At 46.7% G+C, this 16,906-nt stretch overlaps 1 long non-coding RNA gene across 1 annotated transcript in view; it reads left to right on the top strand.

The window, feature by feature from the left end:
• Positions 1 to 9,319: 9,319 nt before the first annotated feature.
• LOC145509678 (uncharacterized) overlaps positions 9,320 to 16,906 on the top strand; it is a 42,398-nt gene continuing 34,811 nt past the window's right edge. The window contains exon 1 of the long non-coding RNA XR_014056299.1: positions 9,320 to 9,454. This is a non-coding gene — a long non-coding RNA (uncharacterized LOC145509678). The remainder of the gene's footprint in view (positions 9,455 to 16,906) is intronic.

The following is a 16,906-nucleotide window of genomic DNA, read 5'->3' as shown; positions in this document are numbered from 1 at the left end:
CTTTCTGAACAGGGGCCGGCTTTCCAGAAAGTCCCAGTGAAGGAGAAGCAATTCTCTTGACTCCTGCTGCCTACCCTGGCACCATCCTTCAGGTCCCCTAGCTTCCACATTATTTCATCAAGGAGAGGCCTGTCTAGGCTTGTAGGTCAGGTAAAATGTTTCCCCATGTGGCCACTGGTACCCTGATCTCTAATCAGACCTGTTTTATAATCACTTGCTTACTGTCTCTCTTCTGTGGTCTTTTAGCATCATGGGGATAGTGACTGCACCTCCTTCAAGGCTGTGTTCCCAGTCCATAGCACAGTGGCTTCTGTGTTTGATGCACCTGAACTGAAATTTGAACCACGTAAGAGGTTGGGCAGGAATTTGGCCTACTTAGTGAGAAAGCAAGTGGCCTGATCTCCTAGAGCCTTAATGGTTTTTTTTGAGGAGGGGCGATTGTTCATATAGAGGGATCAGTCCTCTGAAAGGGGATGTTAGAAGAGGTTGGAGATACTGGGAACAATGGATTCAAAACTGAGATACTTTTTTACAGAGGCAGCTAATAGCTTCTGTTTGCAGTCATGTAATTGTTATGTTAATGGGTGTGTATATTTGGGCTGATTTGGGCAAAAGGAGACTCAGTATAGACAGAAGGCAGGCAAGAACATTTGGGAAGATTAATGGAAAGTATAAATTTCACTTTCTCTCCCCTGAGGGCTTCCCCTGTGGCCTGTACCTATGCATTGAAAGAGGAGAAACACCTGCTCTGACATCTGGGCCAGAGAGACCTCCCCAGGGAGGGCAGAGTTGAATTGAGGTGCAAGGCTTCAGGAACACTCAGGAAATGTTTACTCAGTGCCATATGTCATCTGAAGCCTCAACCTGACCCAGAAGAACTTGATCCCTCTCTCTCCTCTGTCAGTGTGTTGGCCTCTTCCTGAGGGCTGGCACTGATATGGTGAGTGTCCTTGTTAATGAAGGGCAGTCACTGTTAGCTTAAGAGAGACTTTGGATTTTGATCGAAATTGTCCTGATACAGAAGTTGTGAACCTGGTGCTTAGGATGGAAGATGCATCTGTCCCCGTAGCTAGGCCCTCATTCCCTGCGGGTACCCTCTTGCTGGAGAGGAGGGATAGGGGTTTCTCATGATCCTTCTCATCAGAGTCCTTTGATTTCAGGTACCCCAAAAGGATTGGTTAATTTATTTAATTTATTTTAAAAATTATTTATTTTGACTGTGCTTGGTCTTCATTGCTGTGTGAGGGCTTTCTCCAGTTGCAGCAAGCAGGGTCTATCTCTGTTTGCAGTGCTCAGACTTCTTATTTAGTGGCTTCTCTTGTGGAGCACGGGTTCTAGGGCTCAGAGGCTCAGTAGGTGTGGCTCACAGGCTTAATTGCTACGCAGCATGTGGAATCTTCCTGGACCAGGGATTGAACCCATGTCCCCTGCGCTGGCAGGCAGATTCTTAACCACTGGATCACCAGGGAAGTCCAAGGAAATTTAATTTAAGCCAAAGGGAATTTATTGGAAGGGTATAGATTATTTCAGAATCCTAAGGATCTGCTGAGAAACAGGACATGGAGAGGGTGTCAGGGGCCCAAGGAACAGGGACCGATCTTGGCACATCTGTTGAGCTAAATCAACTCCACCTTTTATTCTGTACTTGCATCTCTCCCTTTATGATTGAATTCCTGGGTCTTATTGCTCTCGCTTGGGCCTTGGGCCTCTTCCTATTGCTAGAAAATCAGGGAAAGATATTTGATTGACAATCCAATTAAGACTCCCTGTTAGGGCTTCCCTGGCAGTCCAATCGTTAAGACTCTGCCCTTCCACTGCAGGGGGCATGTGTTCGATCCCTGGTCAGGGAACTAAGATCCCACATGTCTTGGAGGCATGGCAAAAACAAAAACAAAAACATTCCCTCTTAACAGGGGTGAGGTAATTTTCCAAAAGCAAATCAAAGCTCTCTTGCTTCATGAGAAGGGGGACATGGATGCCTGAAAAGCCCTGGGTGGCCCACTGATGCATGTAAATCACAGGACCTCCTGGAGGAGCCTCCAGGTTTGCCTCATTACAAGCAGGAACAAGACAATACCTCCTCCCATCTCTTCCCTCCGTCTACAGATCGTAAGCAGTGTAGATTTTGCTGAAGATTTTTGGGGAGAGGGGCTTCCTTGATGGCTCAGTTGGTAAAGAATCCATCTGCAATGCAGAAGACCCCCATTAGATTCCTGGATTGGGAAGATCCGCTGGAGAAGGGATAGGCTGTCCACTCCAGTATTCTTGGGGTTCCCTTGTGGCTCAGCTGGTAAAGAATCTGCCTGCAATGTGGAAGACTTGGATTCAATCCCTAGGTAGGGAAGATCCTCTGAAGAAGGGAAAGGCTACCCACTCCAGTATTCTGGCCTGGAGAATTCCATGGACTGTATATATAGTCTATGGGGTCACAAAGAGTCGGACACGACTGAGCGGCTTTCGCTCGGAGGAGAGAGGTATTGAACATCAAAGGAAAGTGAGTCCCCACATTCTGGAGAGCAAGGACTGTATCTGTTCATCACCGCATCCCCAGTACTTAGTACCAAGCTTGGCGTAGACTTCTTGAGATAAATATTTGTTGAAGCAATGAATCCATTTGATAACCTAGATTCCCTTTAGCTATCAATTGGCTCCCTGACTTTCTCTTCATCCTTTTCTCATGCAGCTTTCCCAGTCCCCTCTAATGTCTTGGTCAATTTAGCTCCAGCTCCAGAACTCTTGACTCAGCAAAATAAAAGCCTCACAGTTAATCAGACCTACTCACCTCAATAAGGTTTATTGAAGTTATTCAACAGACACAAAGTGAGACTCTTGGTCAGTGAAGCAGGGGAATTCTGCTGCTAAAAATTTTACATAATTTCATTATGTACAAGCTCCTCAAATTCTGATATGCACCTTGGTAATGCACAGAATGGTGACCCTGAAAAGATACGTCCTAATTCCCAGACCCTAGGAATGTGACCTTGTTTGGGAAAAGGGTCTTTGCAGATGTAATTAAGGATCTTGAGATGAGGTGATCATCCTGGATCATCTAGATGAATCCTGAATCCCATGACAAGTGTCCTGTAAGAGACATACGGGGTATTTAAGAGATGCAAGAAGAAAACACTCAGACACACAGAGGAGGAGGTGATGTGAAGACGGAAGCAGAAATGGGAGTGATGTGGCCACAAACCAAGGAATACCCAGCTATCAGAAGCTGGAAGAGATGAGGAACAGAATCTTTAGAGCTTTGGGAGTAAGTGTGACATCTTGTGGCACCTGCTGACACCTTGATTTTGGACTTTAGGCTAGGAGGTCTTGAAAAGATTATATAAATCAGAGATGTTTCCAATGATTATTAGACTTGGAACCCTGCTTTAATTAAATCCCCAATCTTAATATGTAAAAGACAAAGGTAAAGCTAATCTAAATTGGGGAGGAAGAGAAGGGTCATAGTACTGGCTCAAGTCCATCCCCTATTTCAGTCCCTTTTTGCCCCCATTAAAAAAATAATATATCCCTTGAAATTTCCCTGACTTCCATTGTTAAAAATGATTTTTCTAAGTTGGTCTCATTTCTGGACCATGGCTACAGAGAACAGCTCCTTCCCTAGTCTTTGTTGGTTTTTTAGGGACCAGTAAATCGCTCTCCCCATTTCCTTCTCAGTATGGAATGACACACAGAAGCACAGTTCTCAGACGTAGGTAAAAATGTTAGGTTCATTACTGAGAAAAGCTGACTTGGAGGATATGGAAGTGGTGGCATCATCACGTGGATGTCCTAAATCGGATCCCCAGAATTTGGGAGTCCCTTGTTACTGGCGTAGCCACGCAGGGACAGGATAGCCTACTGCTGATCATGGGAAGAGCAGAGAGGATGGCCTTCCGAGGCTTGACTGGCTTCACAAGGGCTGAGGTCAGTTCCTTCATCTGCTCACCAATCACACAGGTTTTCCAGTGGGGAGAAAAATTAGTTTCTTGCTTACTTAAAAAAAAAAAAAAGTTTATTTATTTGGTTGGGATCTTCACTGCATCATGCAGGGTCTTTTTTTATTCGGCACACAGACTCTCTAGTTGTGGCGCACAGGCTCAGTGGTTATGGCTCACATGCTTAGTTAATCCATGGTATGTGAAATCCTAGTTCCCCAACCAGGGATTGAACCCATGTCCCCTGCATTGGAAGGCAGACTCTCAACCACTGGTCTGCTAGGGAAGTCCCAGTTTCTTCTTCTTCCTGGGAGATCCCTTCTCCTCTCACAGCTCAGCTGGTAAAGAATCTGCCTGCAATGCAGGAGACCCCGGTTCAGTTCCTGGGTGAGGAAGATGGAGAAGGGATAGGCTACCCACTCCAGTATTCTTGGGCTTCCCTGGTGGCTCAGCTGGTAGAGAATCTGCCTGCAGTGTGGGAGACCTGGGTTCAATTCCTGGGTTGGGAAGATCCCCTGAAGAAAGGAAAGGCTGCCCACTCCAGTATTTTGGCCTGGAGAATTCCAAGGACTGTACAGTCCGTGGGGTCACAAAGAGTTGGACGTGACTGAATGACTTTCACTAGGAAAATGCCAGAGGAAGGAATAAGTATTTTTCCTTGAGAATGTTCACTTTCATTCCATTGACAAGAGAAGATTCCATTTGGAAACCCAGAACCCAAATGGCATTTTCTGGGAAGACATATTGTGTATTAGAGAGTCAGGTCAGGCTAATAGCTGTAACAAACAATCCCCAAGTCTCCATCACATCTCCATCATGACAGAGGAATATTTCTCATTCACATCACAGCCCTCTGTGGGTAGGCAGGTGGGATGGCAGCAATGAGGAGTGGGCTCTGCTCCATGTAGTTATTCAGGGACTCAGCCTCCTTCTCTCTAGTGCAAGGATTTTTTTTTTTTTTTTAAGTTAGTGCAAGGATTTTAAACTTACTAAAGTTTATCACATTCACAGAAACACAATCCAGCCACCAAAGCAGCTTCACAGGGATCCCAATCTTTGAGGAGTCCAAAGAACAGACCCACTGCAGGGCTGCTGCTTTTCCAAAAATTTTTATTGAATTGGGTCCATTTAGAAAATCTCACAGATCTTAAGTATAGGGCTTGATGAGTTTTTACAAACTGAACATCCCTGTCTAACCAGCACTAGATTAGCCCTTTAGAAGCCCTCTACCACTCCCTAATGGTCATCAACACCTAAGTGAGCTGCTATCCTGACTTGTAACCATGTAGATAACTTTTGGGGCTTGCTTGGTTTTGAATATTCTATAAATGGAATCATGAATTCTTTTGTGTCTGGCCTCTTTCATTTACCATTAAATTGACTTGTGGGAGTCATTCACATTGTTGTGGATAATTGTCCCGCTTTCCTTCTTGTTGCTGTATCGGTGTAAACACACCCTGGTTTATTTACTCATGCTACTGTTGATGGGCCTGTGGGTCATTTTAGGATAAAGTGAGCCGTGCTGCTGTGAACATTTTAGCGCACATCTTTTGGTAAACATAGAGACACCTTATCTGCTGGGCAGGGACTCCTGTACCTCCTTCCTAGAACTGAGAATCCCCGGATCACAGAGCAGATGCGAGTTCCGCTCTAGAAGAAAACTACCAGTTTCCCAAAGAGATGGTACCTCCCCACCCCTCCTCCTTGGGAATGGGGTACAAAGGCACCAACGTTTGGTTGTCTTTCTTTCTCCAGAGTTTCTTAAAATCCTCATCCGTTTTGTTCCATTTTGACCCTCATACCTGAGGCTGTACCCCTAACTCCCCACCTCCAAGAAAACTCTTCCCAAACCAGAATCCTTGAATCTCAACTTTTCTCCACTTGCCCCTGCTTTCACTTTCTTGCTTTTATTTGATGCCTCCCGGCTCATTCTCCGATTCTCTATTCCCCAAATGTGGGAATAAGCCTGGCTGGAAGGAAGTGGAGGAGGTGGTGGGAGGGACAGGGTGTAGCGGGGGGAGGAAGGCGAATATACACAGATAAAATTTCCTTTAGAGATGGAGGGGGTGTGCGTGGGGAGCTGGCAACACTCACTCATTAATAATTTTTGTATCTGTCACACAGAGAAAGAGAATGAAAGAACACCCTTAAAAATCATTAAGATGAATTGTCTGGAGGAGCGTGGGGTTGTATGAATATTGACATGCACATGGGGTGTGGTGGGGAGGAGGCCCATGGAGGGGGGCTGAAGTGAGGAAATGAACTCCCCAGATCCTCCCCCACCCCAGCCCCTTAGGGAAGGGGGGCGGCAGGGTGAGGCGAGGGGCAGGGGGGCGTAGGACCTGCTGAAGCGGGTGTTGAGCAAAGGCCTCTGGAACCTAAGAGCGACCCTGGCTGAGAAAGGTGTCAGGCAGGCGCTGAGGCGGGAGGCAGCTGAACGGCCCCCACTCTTGAGAAACGTGCAATCATTAATCAGCATCACCGGGCCCCACTCAGACTAAGTGGCCTCTTGTGATTAGGAATGGGCCCTTGAAGAAGAAAAACGCAGCCTTTAAGCATTTTAAGTGTGTGCATTTGACAATGGCTTTCTTGATAGCAGTGGGGTGTCGGAGGGGAGTTCCAAGTGCAGGGCTCTGAGTGTGTGTGTGTTGAGAGTGCAGGCCTGGCTTCGGGGCCTGAGGAACAAAGGGCATTGGAGGAGTTGTGGGCCTGGCCTTGTCAGCAGGAGAGGAGATGGTCCGCCCTGCAGGTTCAATTCTGACTGGGTGCCTTTCTCTGGGTAAGAGCTGGAGTTTCCAGGAATGGTGGTGAGGGCAGCTGGGGACTGGTTTCCCTCAGGACTTCTGAGTCACATGGTCCTGACACACCCAGAAGCCCAAACTAGAAGGAAATAATCTGGCTCCCACCTTGGAAGTCTGTTAAGTTAGGTGTGTGTGTGTGTGTGTGTGTGTGTTCAGTTGTGTCTGACTCTCTGCGACCGCATGGATCCCCAGGCTCCTCTGTCCATGGAATTTTCCAGGCAAGAATACTGGAGTGGGTTGCCATTTCCTACTCCAAGGGATCTTCTTGACCTAGGGATCAAACCTGTGTCACCTGTGACTCCTGCATTAGCGAGTGGATTCTTTACCACTTGAGCCACCTGGGAAATCCTGTTAAGTCGGGTAATACATGTAAATAATTTAACTCTGCTCAGAAATGTTATTTATTTCCTTCCCAACCATGAACTCATGTCATCCCCACAATTATTACACTCTGAGGGTAGTAGGGATGTGAGAGTTGGACTATAAAGAAAGCTGAGTGCCAAAGAATTGGTACTTTTGAACTGTGGTGTTAGAGAAGACTCTTGAGAGTCACTTGGACTGCAAGGAGATCAAACCAGTTAATCCTAAAGGAAATCAGTCCTGAATACTCATTGGAAGGACTAATGCTGAAGCTGAAATTCCAACACTCTGGCCACCTGATGCTAAGAATTGACTAATTGGAAAAGACCCTGATGCTGGGAAAGATTGAAGGCAGGAGGAGAAGGGGACGACAGAGGATGAGATGGCTGGATGGCTTCACCGACTTAATGGACATGAGTTTGAGCAAGCTCTGGGAGTTGGTGATGGACAGGGAAGCCTGGCGTGCTGTAGTCCATGGGGCTGCAAAGAGTCAGACACAACTGAGCGACTGAACTGAACTGAGAGTAGTACTGTCTTTATGCTGCAAATGAGGATGCTGGGGCTCAGAAGAAGCCAAAGACCCACCTCCTTCTCAGTTAGAGGCAGAACCCAAACCCTGTGCCTTCTGTATATTCAGCATGGACTAGGGGGTCCAGCCAACCTGGTTACCGCTGACACTGCCGCTTTCCAGCCCTAGAACCTCAAGCCAATTATTATATCTCCTTGAACCTTGAAAAATGAGGCCCACCTCATCAGGTTGGTGTGAGATCTCGGTAAGCGAATGTTTGGGGAGCATTGGGTGCAGACACTGTCCATGGAAAACATTCATTTCCCAGCCTTCAGATCAGTCATCAGTCTGACCCTCACAACAGCCCAACGAGGTTGATGCTGTTACGGATGAGGAAACTGAGGGTCAGGAGGTGGTGACCCGTGACTCCGCTCCCCCTGGCTATACCTGCTTTGTGGAGCGGGTGCTTGTTTCCAGGTGCAAGAGAGGCTGCAAAAAGCAATTGAAATTTCTATGCCGAGGTGGAAAGCAGGAATTCCACAAATGGAAGAAGACTGCCGACAGGCACAGGATGGCCACAAGGCAAGTAAATATCCTCCATGCTCATGGCCCGAATCAGGGCCCTTTGGGGACATCACCTTATTCTCTAATGACCCTAGAAAGGTACCGGTTTTGTCTATTGGTGTTCAACTTGCTGGATTTCCCAGGTGGCTCAGGGGTAAAGAATCCGCCTCGCAATGCAGGAGATGCAGGAGGTTTGAGTTCAGTCCTTGGGTTGGGAAGATTCTCTGGAGACGCACATGGCAACCTACTCCAGTATTCTTGCCTGGAGAATGCCACGGACAGAGGAGCCTGGCGGGCTATAGTCCATAGGCTTGCAAAGAGTCAGACACGACTGAGTGACTGAGCACACACACATATTCAACTTGATACGTGCCCTTTGATGCTTTTTCCTGTACTACTATGGCTGAGGAACGGTGTTACTCAGACTCCCTTGCCAATTGGGCTTCAGTTAATGATTGCAGTGAAAGTCACCTGTGGGAAGTCAGCACGTAGAAGCTGTTTATCCTCTGGCAACAGGTGAGACGGCTCTCCTTGGGGACTGTCTTCAGCCCTCCCAACATGGGTTATGAATTCTCTGGAGTCACCCCAGCCCCGTGTTCCTGGTGGACATGGCCCTGTACCCACAGGCACTTGAAGAGCCATGAAACTAGGGGGAGAATCAAGGCTTTCCCACGGTCCCAGGGGTCCCCTGTGGAGTCATGGAGTGGATACCATGTCACTGGAGGGGCCTGAGCGGTGACTGCTCACCTGGATCTCAGGCTAGTGGGCTCCACCCGGCAATGCCAGAGCCCAGGATGCATTGATGGGAAAGTAGAGGAGCTGGGGAACAGTGCTGAGCTGGAATCAGACAGACCTGGGGCCAGTCCTCTTGTCGCCACCTCCCACATGCCTCTCAGCTCCCGTAGTCGCTCTGGGTCTCAGGATCATTATCGGTAAAATCAGCAGACTAATACCTGCCCCTGGGGGTCATGGAGAAGCTGGGTAGAAAAGTGCACGTAAAGCACTTTGCAAACAGAGAGGAGTGTCTTTTCACATGGAGGCAGCCCTCTCAGGCCCTGGAGAAGGACCCTTCAGCCGAGGAGTGATCTGGACTTTCTGGTCCTCCTGATGGGAGGTGGTGGCTCCCACGAGAGGGTGAATGCTCACGTGTCCATATGGCCTGGCATGTGCATAGGCCTGGCTGTGCTGGGGACGCTAAGGTGGAAAACTCTTGGTCTCTGCCCTGAAGTAGCCCTAACTGGAGATGCATGCAACCTGGTGAGATCATAAGTCACCATGAGAGATGCATTGAAGGGGTGAGTCGAGGACACATGGGAGCTTGAAGCAGAGGCAGCTCCCCTGGACTTGGGGGTGGAATCACAGGAAACTTGTGGAAGGAGGAGTGGCTCAGCCGAGACCTGAGAAAGGAACAGGGTTAACCAGATAAAGGAAGCAGTGCTGGGGAGAGGGTCTCAGGTAGACGGGGCAGTGTTGCTAGGGTCTGAAGACGAGACATGGAGGATTGTGGAGAGGGGGAGGCCCACGCAGGCATACGGTGAGGACTGGGGGGGTGATGGGCTGGAGGGGGAGGCCAGTCACATCCTGCTAAGTCAGGGGTTTGTATTTACTGCCCTAGGAGAGACCCAACTGGCCTGGGCCCAGCACCAGGCTGATTTATCAGCTCCAAGTGCCAACAGTGGGTGCGTCACCTGTTCTGAAATCTGAGGCACATAGGGGCCAGGGCGAATGCTCTCTGTCCCTTGTGCAGTGTTAACCCCAGCTGCCTCAGGCCCCATGGACTCTGGCCTTGGTTCTCAGCAGGAGAAAAGTTCCAGGAATGGAAATGGCTCCTCCCAGGACCCGCTCCACCCTCTATTCACCTCTTGTCCCTGCTCTTTATCAAAATCTGAGGTCCTCTCTCTCTCCTCACTTGTCAAGTCAGGCAGGAATGAGCACTGTGGTTTCCCACTTGCCCTCCAGACAGGTGATTCGCATGCGGAGGCCAGACGGGCTCACCCTGGTGGTTCTTTTTCTAAAAATAATTTTATTTATTTTTGGCTGCAAGGGCTTTTCTCTGGTTGCAGAGCGTGAGCTGCTTCTCTCTGTGGTGGCTTCTGTCGTTGCGGAGCACAGGCCCTAGGGCACGTGGCCTTCAGGAGTTGTGGCTCCCGGCTCCTTCACTCCGCGGCGTCTGGGATCATCCCAGATCAGGAATTAAACCCCATTGGCAGGAGGATTCTTCGTTTCTATGGAACAACCAAGGTTGTTTTCCCGTCAGAGAGTTAAAAACCCTTTCAGCTGTGCAAGGGGAGGCAGATGGAAATTAAGTAGGAGAGAAAGTGAGAAGAGAGAAAAAACACTTGTTCAGTGTTTCTGTTACGCCCTGTCTCCTCCCACTTGCTGCTTCTTGTGGTTTATTCTTCTTTGTCTCTGAACTCAGGGTGGGTGGCACCTCCTCTAGGACGCCACCCATGCCCCCCCTTTCTTAAAATTTACTTTTTATTGAAGTGTAGTTGATTTACAATGTTGTATTAATTACTGTGCTGTGCTAAGTTGCTTCAGTCATGTCTGACTCTGTGTGACTCCATGGACTGTAGCCTGCCAGGCTCCTCTGTCCATGGGATTTTCCAGGCAAGAATACTGGAGTGGGTTGCCATGTCCTCCTTCAGGGGATCTTCCTGACCCAGGGATTGAACTTGCGTCTCCTGCATTGAGAGGTGGGTTCTTTACCTCTAGTGCCACCTGGGAAGTCCTGTGTTAATTACTGCTGTACAGCAAAGTGACTCAGTTATACATATGTATACCGTATATTCTTTTTATATTCCTTTCCATTATGGTTTATCACAGAATATTAAATATAGTTCCCTATGCTATGCAGTAGGACTTTTGTTTATTTATTCTATATCTAAAAGCTTACATCTGCTAATCCCAACCTCTAACTCCTACCCTCTCCCACCCCCATCCCCCTTGACAACCACCAGTCTATTCTCTATGTCCCTGATTTCGTTTCTGTTCCATGGATAAGTTCATTTGTGTCATATTTGGGTTTCCACATATAGGTGATATATGGTATTTGTCTTTCTGACTTATTTCACTTAGCTAGTTGTATTCACATTGCTGCGAATGGCATTATTTCATTCTTTTTTATGGTTGAGTAGTATCCCATTATATATACATAATAGTATATATATATATGCACACACACATATACACATACACACCACATTTTTTTTATCCATTCATCTGTTGATGGACATTTAGGTTGTTTCCATGTCTTGGCTGTTATGAACAGTGCTGCTATGGACATCGGGGTACCATGCCCCTGCTTTGAATTGATGCTTCTCCTCTATTTTTCCAGTTCTCTCTGTTGGTGTCCAGTTGTAATTGTTGTTGACCATTCTACCCACCCCCCATTAGACTATGCCAGCAGAATCTTTATAGTCTGAGCCACCAGAGAAGCCTCAAAGGATACTCAACTTCATTTCTCCCCCACCAAGCTTCGGTTTGAATTTGGACTGATTTGAATTTGAAGGAAGATTTGTCCTTGATAATTACTTGAGAACTAAAGACTGTTTGTAATTCTTACTTGCTTGAGCCCACGAAAGAGGAGGTTACTCTGGTTCTCATACTTTACAAGGGACAGCGGGCCTTTTATGGCTCAGAGGCTTTAGGAATAAGTGAACTGATGGCTCCACCAAAGACAACTTTGCTACATGGCTGCAATAAGATGTTTATGCCTGCCACGCCAAATTGTTTCAGTTGTGTTCAACTCTTTGTGACCACAGGGACTGTAGCCTGCCAGGCTCCTCTCTCCATGGTGATTCTCTAGGCAAGAATGCTGGAGTGGGTTGGAAAAAAAAGTTGGTTCTGGAGTATAGTATTTCAGTTCTGGTCTTGGGTGTGTAAGTAACTAGAAGATGACCTTAGGCAGATGACTCATGTTGGACTGTTTTTCCCCATCTCTGAAGCAAGGAGGCCTGGGTTAAATGAATTCTGCCACCTTGCATCTTGGTGTCTCTGAATCAATGGCTTGTTTACCTGGATTCCTTGGCCAGAATCCCCTGGAGTCCATTTGAGTGTTTGCCTTCCATAGGCTGGACCTCCTCTGGGGCTGTATCACCCAGAGTCCCTTGTCACTGGCTTCTGGTTGGGCTTGGCCCTGGGAGGCAATGGCAGGAGATTGGAGGGCTGGGGGTTGGGGGAGAGGCAACCGGGCATTCTTTCATTTTTCTTTTCCTCTCTCTTTGCTGCTGTGTCACCAGCAGTAGCTACAACCGGGACTCCAGCTAGTGGTCCTTCCTACATGGCACTAATGATCACTGGCTTCTGGTAACACTCTTCCCCCAAGGTTCCTTCAGCCCTACAGGCCTGGCCAGACCTGGGCACACTCATCTAAACAGTCCCTTCAACGTGCTCTCTTCAGCTGAACCACCGGTGGTGGGTAATGTTTCCTCTTGGGCTTCTGACCCTCCAGCACTGCATCAGCGCTTCACGTTTGTTATCTGATTGGTCCTCACAAACCTCCCCGATGCAGCCATTATCTTCCCATTTTACACTCAAGAAAACCAAGGCTCAGAGAAGTCCAGTGACTTGCCTCCAAAGACAGGATTTGTATGACCCGGCCCCGACATCAGTGTTCCTCCTGTCCCAACTGCTGGTTGTGCGTATCGTCATTTCTTCCCCTGTTTCGAGGCAGAGAGGCTTCTCAACCTTTCCATTCTTCATAGTTTTCCTTTCTGGTATCTTGGGAAAGGACATTAGTCTTTCTAGGCTCTAACTTTTACGTCTAGAAAATGTCAGTGTGCCCACCTGGAGTCTTAACTCATCCGTGTTGGCAATAGTTGGTGGGAGCTGTTAGTCGAAACCCTGCTTTGATGCTCGTCCACAGTCAGCCCAGGCAGGCAGGGGGCATGATCCTAGGGAGGAGTATTCTCCTGCTGAAGGGATGAGGCAGGTATAGGAAAACAGTGGGCAGTGTAACACCGCCCTCTCTGGCTCCGGCCTTGATTCCTTCAGGTTTGGCTTTGATCTTGGAAGCCAAAATCCTCTCCCCCATTTATCCTAAGGAAACAATCAGAGACACAGGAGACCAAGGATGAACAAAGATTGCAGTAGCAAAAAACTTGGAAACGACCTGCCTGCCCATCAGCAGGACGTTGGTTAAATAAATCATGGTCTGACACTGAAAATGACTCATTTGAAAATCCACTGAAACTGATCTGCATGTGTTGACATGGAAACAATGTCCAGAGCAAGTTGTGAAAGGAAAGGAGTTGGGTTGTAAAAGTGTGCATGTGGTGGGATGCAATTTTTATAAAAAATAATCGTGATCTGTTTTGTTCTCTCGCCACATCCAACCAGGCAAAACTACAACCTGCAAACTTTAGGCCCTTTGACTCCTCACTGATTCCAAACACTCTGGCAAGGCCGGTTTCCCAACCCCTACTGGGCGGACATGGGGGGTCCTATTCTTCCTTCACCATGGTTCCCATTCATCTTCCCATCCCTTCTTCCTGTGCCCTTTCCTGGACCACTTGCTCACTGCTGTGACAGCCCATTGCATTGGGATGAAGTTAGTCATCTAGCCTCCTGCATTCCTCACTAGTGAAGATGTGGAGTCAATCTGGGGGCTCCAGAGCTCAGCCCTTAGTATGTGTCGTAGTTTTTAAATTTTTTATTTTATATTATGGTATAGTTGATTAACAATGTTGTGTTAGTTCCAGGTGTATGGCAAAGTGATTCAGTGATACATATACATGTATCTATTCTTTTTCAATTCTTTTCCCATTTAGGTTATTACACAATATTGAGTAGAGTTCCTTGGGCTATATAGTAGGTCCTCATTGGTTATGTATTTTAAATATAGCACATATGTGTTTGTAGAGTAAGTGAATGAGTGAATGAACCAAGATGGGATGCTGGAGGAAAGGTAAAATTGATTTAGTTTCTTTCACATATATGCTTTAGTCTGGGCCCTGCTGAGGCTACACATAATGTTAGAGGCAGAAGAAATTGGCAAGACCTCTAAAGACCTCTAAAACTCTAAAAGGTAGGAACTTCCTTGGTGGCCCAGTGGTTAAGACTCCAGGCTTCAACTGCAGGGGGTGGGGGTTTGATCCCTGGTCAGGTAAGTAAGATTAACAAGGCATGCCCAAAAAAAAAAAGCTAAACTGTAGAACACACCTTTCTAATATCTCACAGAAATGCTTATATTAAAAAAACATTTTTGAGTCCATTATGCTAGAGGGAAAAGAGAAAGCTCTTCTCAGTAGAATTCCAACTAATAAACATAGAAGGAAAGATATGCTTTACCGTCTGAGCCACCAGGGAAGCAGAAGGAAAGATAGAGCTACAAAAATCACCATTTTGCAGCCATCAAAGTATTCATTGATTCAAGCAGATGCGATTCAACTTGATTCTCAAGTTCATTGAGAATCAACAGCAGAGGCCAAAATTATTGGGTGAAACAGTAGAGAACAGGATATTTACACAGTCTCAAGATATCTGCCACAGATTACAGATTATTTACAAAGGGAAAAGTGATACCTTTACAGTGGAGAAACCTGGCAGACACCACCTTGACCAAATGATCAACATCACCAATGAGAGGATAAACTGACATCTGGTACATTCCGACATGTGGCACTGAGAAGGCCATGCCATCTTATGTCATATTCCTGCCAGAGTCCTGTAACATTCGAGAACCAAATCATGAGGACACCATCAGACACGTGCAGCATCCTTACTCGTTAAGGATGTCAGTGTCTTCAGATGTAGAAGACAAAGCCTGGGGAACGGTTCCAAATAGGAAAGAGGCATGACAAGTAACTGCAAAATGTAATTCACGGTTGGATCCTGGAAACAAAAATTGGTGTAAAGGGAAGTACTAGACAACAGGCAAAATTAGAATGGATTGTATATGAGATAGTAGGATTGTAATAATGATACTTATGGAGTGTATATGAGATAGTAGGATTGTAGTAACGATACTTGCCTGAATTTGGTAAGGACGTTATGGTTATGCTTTATTGGAATTTTGTGTGATGAAACATTTTGAATGTACAGAAAAATGAAGAGAAGAGTGTAATAAATATCCATATATTCATTACCTCATGTTAACCATGAGTTTGCCATCCTTTGTTTTCTGAAATATTTTAAATATTTAAAAGTAAATTATATATATCTCATGGGTGGTGCTAGAGGTAAAGAACCCACTTGCCAATGTAGGAAACATAAGAAATGTGGGCTTGATCCCTGTGTCAGGAAGATGCCCTGGAGGAGGAAATGGCAAACCACTCCAGTATTCTTGCCTAGAGAATCTCATGGATAGAAGAGCCTGGTGGACTACAGTTCATAGGGTTGCAAAGAGACACAACTGAAGTGACTTCGCATGCATGCACGCATGATACTTCACCTCTTCATTATGTGTCTTTGAAAGATGACATTTTCTTACATAATCCCCAGACCATTAATATAATAGTAATGAATGATAATTTCCTAGTATCATCTAACATCCATCCACATTCAACTTTTCCCATTTGCCTGTCAATGTCTCTTAGAGTTCCTCTGGTCAAAACAGGATCCTGTCAAGACCGCATTTAGTTGTTATATAAGAAAAGCCTGAAATTTTTGTCCTAGATCTTGGCTTTCTTAATCTCCTCCTACTGAGTTCCTCCCTTTGGTGCTTCTTTCCTTCCTTTCTCCCACATTATTGATGGAGAGCCTTATGCTGGGTGATTCATCTGGGGATACACGATGAATAAGATAAGATCCTTGCCTTGGGGATTTCAGTGCCCAGTGAAGGAGAAACAGTCATAGGAATAGGTAATTATCAATCAGTGTATGAGAGCTCTGCCAGAGACAGACACTAGGTATTCCACAAGTCTTCAACTTCCATCAAATGATAGAGGAAGAAAAAGAAAGAAAAATTGGTTCAAGGAGGCAGCTGGAAAAAACAACTAAATAAAAGTTTTACAGGTCATGACGTGGATGTCAGATTCCCTTAGTCTCTTGGTCCTTCATTCTTAGGAGTGAATAGGAGATGATCATGAAAATCATTTGATACCCCACAGTTACTCAGCCTGCTTTTCTCTTCAAAGCTCCTTGAAAGACTCTACCCAACCCACACCTCCTCTTCCAGCCAGCCTTCCATGGCCACAAACATGAAAGCCAGGCACCCAGCAAGGAGGACGGTCTATACTAGTGGCATGGGATATGAAGGAAAGTCCTCCGGGGCTGTGACCCTTGGGGTATATATCCCATATACCAGCCTGTTTTGAGTGCTTGTGCCCATGTGTTGCTTCCAGAGTTGTAATGGGTCCCTAGCCCTGATGAACACTTGAGGGGTGAAGCTTTGTGGTTAAAAGCATGGGCTTGGAATTCCCTGGTGGTCCAGTAGTTAAGAATCTACTTGCCAATGCAAGGGAGGTGGGTTCGATCCGTGGTCTGGGAGGATCCCACATGCTGCAGACCAGTGAAGCCCATGTGCCACAACAACTGAACCGGTGCCCTAGAGCCTGGGAGCTACAACTCCTGGGGCCTGCGTGCCCTAGAACCTGTGCTCAGCAACAAGAGAAACCACTGGAGAGAAAGCCTGCGAACAGCAAGGAAGACCCAGGGCAGTCAATTAAAAAAAAAACAAAACATGAGCTTTCCTTTCAGAGAAACATGGGTTCAAATCCTGGTTTCCTTGGTGGCTTAGATGGTAAAGCATCTGCCTGCAATGCAGGAAACCCAGCTTCGATCCCTGGGTCAGGATCCCCTGGAGA

This window comes from Giraffa tippelskirchi, chromosome 6, assembly GCF_054371585.1.
Source record: "Giraffa tippelskirchi isolate mGirTip1 chromosome 6, T2T-mGirTip1v1.2.pri, whole genome shotgun sequence".
NCBI lineage: Eukaryota > Metazoa > Chordata > Mammalia > Artiodactyla > Giraffidae > Giraffa > Giraffa tippelskirchi.
Note: the sequence above shows the minus strand (reverse complement) of the source record. Positions and strands in the feature narration are given on the sequence as shown.